The sequence below is a fragment of the Pipistrellus hanaki genome (genome assembly GCF_964339955.1).
Source record: "Pipistrellus hanaki genome assembly, chromosome: 4".
NCBI lineage: Eukaryota > Metazoa > Chordata > Mammalia > Chiroptera > Vespertilionidae > Pipistrellus > Pipistrellus hanaki.
The window spans coordinates 95,745,548-95,755,002 of NC_140506.1; positions in this window are offsets into that span (position 1 = coordinate 95,745,548).

Sequence of the window (9,455 nt, forward strand, 5' to 3'; positions counted from 1 at the left end):
AGCTCATGCTGCCCAATACCAGTGAGGCCTGGCCCCATCATGCCTGGCCTGGCTGGGACCCAGAGCTGGGCATCCGGTGGCGAGTGGTGAGCACGAGGTCTCAGTGGCCCCAGGCCCAGGGCCCCAGCCTGGCTGGCATCCTGGTCCCGCTCTGTAAGAAGGAGCCGACGACACTGGCCACGTGATCGGGTTGGTTCACGTAAACGTGGTGGTTGCCTGGAACTTCCAGACTGGAACCGCTGGGGAAGGGAGGGGACAGGTGGTGAGGGGTGGCCCAGAGTGGGGGCTCCAAGGGCCCCTCTGCTGGGGCTTTCCTGGGGTCTATGGCCTCCCTGAGGTGGTTCAAAGTGACACTGGGTGATTCAGGCCCGCCTGGGAGAAGAATCACTCTGCTCCTGCCCATGCCCCCCCCCCCCCAGCCCCCCCCAGGCTTCCCATTTCCGGGATCAGGTGTGTGTCAGGGAGCAACGACCGTTTCCTGCCAGGTGCTCCCCAGGGACAGTCACAGCACAAGGCCCAGCCTCCTGCTTGGCGGCCCACCCCACCTGCAGCCAGCACCCAATGAGGGAACTGGTCATCTGTTCCCATTGGGACCTTAGGAAACTGGGGTGGCCGCTGGCTGAGTTGGACTTGGGTGTGAGGACAATAAAATAAAATCGGGAGAGTCTGAAAAAAAAAAAAATTCAGACAAGGACAATCCAGGAATTCTAGCAACTCCCTTTGGAGAAAAGCTGGTCTCAGGCGGAAGGGAACCAGAAATTGTATACATTATTTGGACTAGAACATAATTAAGGAATCTACCTATATATTTCCCTGATTTTCTCTGGAACCCTAATGGACTCACAAAGGAACTTAATTTAACTGTTAGAGCATGTGATTCTGGTCATTCTGACCTATTCCAAGTAATGTACCTACTGGTTTCTGGGAGCAAAAGTAGCAGAATTAATAGTTGGGGCATGTGTAGGAGGCAACCAATTCAATGTGTCTCTCTCACATTGATGTTTCTCTCTCTCTGTCTCTCCCCCTGCCTTCCACTCTCTAAAAATCAATGGAAAAGTATCCTCAGGTGAGGATTAACAAAGAAAGAAGGATTATAGAAAACTAAAATGGGATTTAGGGGGCGAGGGGCGGGGAAGAGCCCAGCTGGTGTTGCTTAGTGGTTGAGCATCAACTTACGGTATGCAGTCACGATTGGATTCCCAGTTGATCTTGAGTGTGGGACATGTAGGAAGCAGCAGATCAATGATTCTCTCTCATCATTGATGTTTCTTCCTTCCTTCCTTTCTTTTATTGTTTAAAGTATTACATGTGTGTTCTTCCCACCCCCCAAGGGCAAGCCCCAGCTGCCCCAGTGTCTGTGTCCATTGGTTATGCTAATATGCATGCCTACAAGTCCTTTGGTTAATCTCTACCCATCCCTCACCCCTCTCTCTGAGGTTGGACGATCTGTTCAGTGCTACCTTGTCTCTGGATCTATTTTTGTTCATCAATTTATGTTGATTGTTATATCCCACATATGCGTGAGATCATGTGATATTTATCTTTCTTAGACTGGCTTATTTCCCTTAGCATAATGCTCTCCAGTTCCATCCATGCTTTTGCAAATGTAAAATATATATATATATATATATTGATTGATTTCAGAGAGGAAGATAGAGATAGAAACATCAATGATGAGAGAGAATCATTGATTGGCTGCTTCCTGCACGTCCCCTACTGGGGATCAAGCCCACAACCTGGACATGTGCCCTTGACCAGAATTGAACCTGGAACCTTTCAGTCCACAGGCCAACAGTCTATCCACTGAGCCACTCCAGCGACAGCAAATGTTCTTTTTTTTATCCATAGTATTCCATTGTGTAGATGTACCACAGTTTTTAATCCACTCATTGGCTAATGGATACTTAGGTTGTTTCCAAATCTTAGCTATGGTAAGTTGTGCTGCTATGTACATAGGGGTGCATATATCCTTTCTGATTGGTGTTTCTGGTTTCTTGGAATATATTCCCAGAAGTGGGATTACTGGGTTGAATGGGAGTTCCATTTTTAATTTTTTAAGGACACTCCATACTGTCCTCCACAGTGGCTGCACCAGTCTGCATTCCCACCAGCAGTGCACAAGGGTTCCTTTTTCTCCACATCCTCACCAGCACTTGTTGTTTGTTGATTTGTTGTTGATAGCCATTCTGACAGGTGTGAGAAGGTACCTCATTGTCGTTTTGATTTGCATCTCTCAGATGATTAGTGACTTGAGCATGTTTTCATGTCTGTTGGCCTTCTGTATGTCCTCTTTCGAAAAGTGTTTATTCAGGTCCTTTGCCCATTTTTTTTATTGGATTGTTTATTCACCATTGATGTTTCTTTCTTCTTTCTTCTCCCTTCCTCTCTGAAATCAATAGAATATGTAAAAAAGAAACAGAAGCAAGCATATGGTTGCTCCAACTAAGTTGCCTTCCCCCTCGAAGTAAAGCTTCTGTGCGAATGGAAGGGCTCTAACCAACCTCTGACTTTTAAATCAGAGCCTGTCCCCTTCCACCGAGGGAGTGTTTCAGGGCAATATATATTCTTGCTGTCCCAATTTACCTGATAGGGCGATATTTTCTTGAAAACAATGACACCCACATATTCTTCTTCTAGAAGGGTGAAATGTATTTAGGACTAAGTAAATCAGATACTGAACCAATTGGAAAAATAATAATTTAAAAGAAACTCCCACAAGAGGAAAATAACCTTGAGACTGAATTTCAGAGAGGAAGGGAGAGGGGGAAAGAGAGATAGAAACATCAATGATGAGAGAAAACCATTGATTGGCCGCCTCCTGCAGGCCCACAGTAGGGATCGAACCAACAACCTGGGCATGTGACCTGATCTAATTCAGTGGAACCCAGAAGGGAAAAAAAGTTGTAAAAGCTCTAAATTTATAGCCCAGCTGGTGTTTGCTCATTGGTTAAGAGTCAACCTATGAACCAGGAGGTCATGCTTCACTTATTCATGCATTCACTGGTTGATTCTTGTATGTGCCCTGACTAGGGATTGAACCTGCAACATTGGCATATTGGGACGATGATCTAACCAACTGTCCTACCAAGCTGATAATTTTTTATTTTTAGCCTGGCTGGTGTGGCTCAGTGGTTGAGCATTAACATATGAACCAGGAGGTCACAGTTTGATTCCCAGTCAGGGCACATGCCTGGGTTCTGAGCTCAATCCCTAGTATTTGGGTGCAGAAGGCAGCCGATCAATGATTCTCTCTCATTGTTGATGTTTCTATCTCTCCCTCTCTGAAATAAATAATAAAAATATATTTTTTAAAAAGCTCTAAATTTATATATTTTAATTTTCCCTTTTTTATTAAATTTATTGGGGTGACATCGGTTAATATGATCATATAGGTTTCAGGTGTGGGTTTCTATGTTACAAGATCTGTATATTGCACAGTGTGCCCACAACCCTGTTAATAAGCTAAAGAAAAAATTACCTCAAGCTCTCACTCTGGGACACCTTAATTATAAACTTTCTAATTTTTTAAATTAATCTTTTAAAATACAATATTTATTGAAAACTATTCAGAATTTCTAATTTTTGTAGCCCTTTCATAAGAGTCTCTCATAATTAGATAAAATGTTAAGTTTGTATGTTTTGTTTTTAATATATTTTTATCATAGATATAAAATATTATAGTCTGTAATTAGACTCAGTAGCCAAAGGGCTCCGGCTCTGCGTGACAGCCATCTCTGCTAAGACAGGTCATGCAGGGAGTGAGGAGGGAGAATCAAGAAATCAACCAAAGGACTTGTATGCATGCAGATGAGCACAACCAGTGGACACGATGGTAGGGTGTGAGGGCATGTGCTGGGTGAGAGTGCCCAGGGAGAGGTCAATTTTGGGAAAGGAAGACTTAGGTAATACTTTGAAGAATAAAGAATTTAAATTAACAGGTTATGCAAACAAGCAGAAGAGAAAAGGTAGTTATGGGCTCCCTTTGTTCATGTTCCTCACTCTGTTGTATTTCCACTGAATTCTCATCACACTCAACGCTGCCGACAGTCAACTGGTCCTTGCTTTCTGCGCCTAATATTACTTTAACTCGATGTGACAGTCTTTTAAAAAGTATTGTATATTTTCATTGATTTTTAGAGAGAGAGGAAGGGAAAGGGAGAAAGGGAAATTGGATATGAGAGGGGAACATCCGATCAGCTGTCTCCTGCATGCCCCCTACTGGGATCAAGCTCACAACTCAGGCATGTGCTCTCCTCAGGAACTGAACTGGCAAAACAGCCCATACTGTCAGGGCTGATGTAACAGTGTTAACTCGCCCTTGAGCGGAATCGAACCTGGGACCCTTGAGTCTGCAGGCCGATGCTCTATCCACTGAGCCAACTACCTTTGCAGGATGAAGACATCAGTGATTATGTTTTGCTCACTGACCACCTTCTTGTTCCTAGGAATGGTTTACAGACAACTCCTTGCTAATGCTGACTTAATTTGATTTACAGATGGAGCTGGGAAAGGTGAGCAGTGATATTACCCAGTTGGATATGCAATTAACTTCCAGGGTGGATATAATTGAAAGTTCTCATTTACCTGAATAAGATCTGTCCAACAAGCTGAATTAATTATTCTAACTCAGGCTTGTCAATTGGCAAAAAATCAGCCAATATTTGTACTAATCTATGCCCTTGGTGTAGCTCACAAATCTAGAACGTTGAAGAAACAGTGAAGCTTCTTAATGTTCTCAGGGCAGCACATGAAGAATAGAAAACAGGTTGCAGAATTATTAGATGTCATTCAGAAAGGGAAACACTTGGCAATTATCACAATTCCAGGACCTTCTAAAGCTGCCGCCATGACAGCGATAGGAGATCATTTAGCTGAAGCTGCAGCTGGACAGCTGCATTATCTAGATATGAGAATGCTCCTTGCTTCCCATGAAATCAGCAAGACTCACTTTTACCGTGCTAATGGACAGCTGGAGGAGAAAAGGGACAAAAGCCGAAACCGGTTTGGCTCAGTGGATAGAGCGTCGGTCTGCAGACTGAAAGGTCCCGGGTTCGATTCCGGTCAAGGGCACGTACCTTGGTTGTGGGCAAATCCCCAGTGGAGGTGTGCAAGAGGCAGCTGATCGATGACTCTCTCTCATCGACGTTTCTAACTCTCTATCTCTCTTAATTCCTCTCTGTGTAAAATCAATAAAATATATTAAAAAAGAAAGAAAGAAAAGGGACAAAAGGGGGAACCTTTGCCTAGCTGGTTTGGCCCATTGGATAGAGCATCAGCATTGGACTCAGTAGCCAAAGGGCTCCCTCTCTGTCCCAGGTTTGATTCCAGTCAAGGGCACATGCCTGGGTTTCAGGCTTGATTCCCAGTAGGGGCATGCAGGAGGCGGCCAATCCATGATTCTCTCTCATCATTGATGTTTCTATCTCTCTTTCTCTCTCCCTTTCTCTGAAATCAATAAAAATATATATTTTTTAAAGGCGGGGGTAGGGGAACCTTTGCCTTGGCCGGTGTGGCTAGTTGGTTAGACCATTGTCTCACACACCAAAAGATTGTGGGTTTGATTCTCTGTTGAGAAACATAGGGGGGGGGGGGCAACAAATCATTGTTTCCCATTCACATCAATAGTCCTCTCTCTCCCTTCTTCTCTCTCTAAAATCAATAAACATCCTCTGGTGAGAATTAAAAAGGTCATGTAGTAGGAATCTTTTTTTTTCCTAATATATTTTATTGATTTTTTACAGAGAGGAAAGGAAAGGAAAGGGAGAGAGAGTTAGAAACATCGATGAGAAAGAAACATCAATCAGCTGCCTCCTGCACACCCCCCATCGGGGATGTGCCAGTAACCAAGGTACATGCCCTTGACTGGAATCAAACCTGGGACCCTTCAGTCCGCAGGCCAAAGCTTTATCCACTGAGCCAAACCGGTTAGGGCTACCGTGTTTTTATTGTGTTTACCACCCCAGTTCTCTGGATGGGTTGAGCATACAAATGGCACAGTTCAAACTCAACAAGGGAAAACCCACTCGGGGCCCCTCCCTGCCTGCTGCAGGGAACCCCTCAGTCTCTCAATAAACTTTGCTTCCACTTACAAAAAACGAACAAAAAGCTCAACTAAATGTATTTTCAGAAGCTTTTAATTTCTGTTGGCCAGAAGACCTCCCTATACTGCTCCTCAACCTGAAATCTACTTCTGTTGGCAAACATAGTCTTTCTCCTTATGAAATAGTCACCAGTTACCCCATAAATCTGTAGGAAGGAACATATGCATCAACTTTACTAAAAGGAGACATTCTGAATTGTTATCAGGGCTCATTGTCAGCTTTTGTTTTTTATTTTTATTTTTTAAAATATATTTTTTTATTGATTTTTTACAGAGAGAAAGAGAGGGATAGAGAGTTTGAAACATCGATGAGAGAGAATCATCGATCAGCTGCCTCTTGCACACCCCCTATTAGGGATGTGCCCACAACCAAGGTACATGCCCCTGACCGGAATCAAACCTGGGACCTTTCAGTCCCCAGGCCGATGCTCTATCCACTGAGCCAAACTGGTTTCGGCTCATTGCCAGCTTTTAGAAACTGACAAATTAGTAACATTTCATTTCACTGCAAACTCCTGGGAGAAGACTTCAAAGACCACTTAGCCCGGCTGGTGTGGCTTAGCAGTTCTATTATAGAGAAAGGATAAATAGACATATTAAAATATTTCTTCTAATTAATTTCCTTTCAATGTGCACCAGGCCATTAGTGTATAATATAGAGAGCAAAACTGCCATTCTCTATAACACTGTCTCAGTCCATTGAGACTTGGCTTCCCAGTAATTGTCAAGCTCAAATAAACTCACAAAATTTCTCTCCAGGTTTCAATGTTTCTTACCTTGACAACATCTAGAGTTTCTTGTGGATAGTCACTCAACAGCATGACCTAGCGTGTGCTGGTTACTGGGGACAGAGGATGAATAAGACCAAATCTCTGCCCTCAGTTTCTACACAGAAGATTCCACTGAACAGGTGGTTTCAAGTGTGCTAAGGACTATGCTGGAAGCACACAGGCAGCAGAAAATTCTGTGTGCCCCAGAGGCCTCTCCAGCCCTAGCATTAGCCTTCAGAATGAAGGTTCCCAGCTTCAATTCTGGGTTGCAGGCTCAATCCTCAGTGGGGGGCATACAGGAGGCAGCTGATCAATGATTCTCTCATCATTAATGTTTCTATCTCTCTTCCTTTCTCTCTGAAATCAATAAAAAATATATTTAAAAAACAAACAACAACAATAAAAACGATCCAAAGGTCTCTCCTCTAAAGAAGTGGTAAAGAATGACTTGGAATAAACTAAGAAAGGAGGAAGTGGGGTGGGGGTGGGGCAGGAGGCAGAGTGCTCTAGGCAGAGTGAAGAGTATGCACAAGTTGCTGGGGATTCAAGACCTGAAGTTCTAGTGAGGCTGAAGAGAAATACTGTGTGACATGCAGAGTAAGGAGGAAGAGAAAGACTTTCCCAAATTCAACTTTCTTCCTCCCAGTCCGCAGGGGGGCCGGGCACACAGTAGGCCTCACTAAATACTTCGGTGAAGTGTCCTTGGACCACCTCCCAAGCTGCTAGCTCTTTGTTAACCTGGCAAACTCCCAGTCATCTTTTTTATTTCTTTATTTTTAATATATTTTATTGATTTTTTACAGAGAGGAAGAGAGAGGGAGAGTTAGAAACATCAATGAGAGAGAAATATCGATCAGCTGTCTCTTGCACACTCCCTACTGGGGATGTGCCCACAACCAAGGGACATGCCCTTGACCGGAATTGAACACAGGACCCTTGAGTCCGCAGGTTTCGGCTCCCATTAATCTTTGAGGGTCCTTTCACATTTGTCCCCTCGGTGAGGCCTGTACCCAATACCTATTCTCTTTAACAGAGTTCTTCATTTAACCCACTATTCTGCCAGAACAACTATTGTTTCCTTTTCATTTATATGTAAATATTTTAAAATATTTTTTATTGATTTTAGAGAGGAGAGGAAGCGAGAGAAATGTCAGTGATGATCAGCTGCCACCTGCACGCCCCACACTGAGGATCAAGCCTGCAATCCAGGCATGTGCACTGAGCAACACTGGCCAGGCTATATGTGAATTTAATTATATATACTCCTATGCATTTTCATCACAATCTTCTTTACTAGACAATGAGATTCTCAAGAACAGGAACTAGTTCCATTTCTAGGTAGATACTCGTCCATGTTTGCAGAGCAAATGGATGTCCTTTTCAAAGGACTGTTCCTTAGTCCTTCCATAGCAGAAGCCCTTCTAGAAGGAACTTTCAGTGCTCCCAGCCCAGTCTCCCACTGACTCTGAATCAGGGCAAGCAGGCCTGGCCTCTTTAGAGGTGGGGTTCCAGCCATAACCGGTCCCTGCCTAACCCACTTCCATCCTCCACACCACATTTCCCTCTTAATTTACTTGGCTCCAGCCACATAGCCTGCTGTTTCTCAAATAGGCCCAACTCATTCCTACCTTAACGCCTCTGTAGTTCTCTCATTTATTATTGTTATTATTGATTTCAGAGAGAAAAGGAGAGGGAGAGAGAGATAGTAACATCAATTATGAGAGAAAATCAATTGGTTGCTTTCTGCACACCACACACTGGGGATTGAGCCCCCAACCTGGACACGTACCTTGACCCGGAATTGAACCGTGACCACCTAGTTCATAGGTTGACGCTCAACCACTGAGCCACGTCAGCCAGGCCGTAGTTCTCTTTAGACACTCTTCCTCCAGAGTTTCAAATGGCTAAAGCTTTCTCGTCATTCAAGGCATCTGATATTACTTCCTCAGAGATGCTGTCCCCGCCCATTCAAGAAGCCCCCAACCCACCACTCCCCGTCTCATCCTCTCCTATCAGGGTCTGAAATCCTCTTGATTATTGTCCATTTTTTTACACCCTTAGGAGGACCCTGGTAGTCAAGATTTTTGTCTCCTCTGTTCACTACTGCATCTCCAGGTACATAGTAGGGCTCACTGAATACTTGAGAGAATGAACACAATAGAAGTGGCTTTGCGGATCTTGAGTGTGAGTATTCAGCCATTTAACACCTTTGCCTATCTCTGGGGAGGCACAAATATTCAATTAGCCCAGCTCCATAAAATGGACCACCTTTGTGTAGATAAAAAGAGATCAATAAATTCATAGATACAGACAACACAGCAGAAGGTAGAAGGGCCGGGTGGGGTGAATGGGGGAAAGGTGAGGACCAGGGAAAGGGGTCAAATATATGGTCTGAAGGAGACTGGACTTTGAGCGGTGATGATTTTCCCCAATACATTTAGTGTTACGCATTAGCCGGTTTGCTCTGTGGTTAGAGCATGGGCCAGAGGACTGAAGGGTCCGGGTATCCATTCGGGTCAGGGGCATGCACCTCGGTTGCAGGCTGGACCCCCGCCCCAATCTGGGTTCCTGCAGGTTAGCAATTG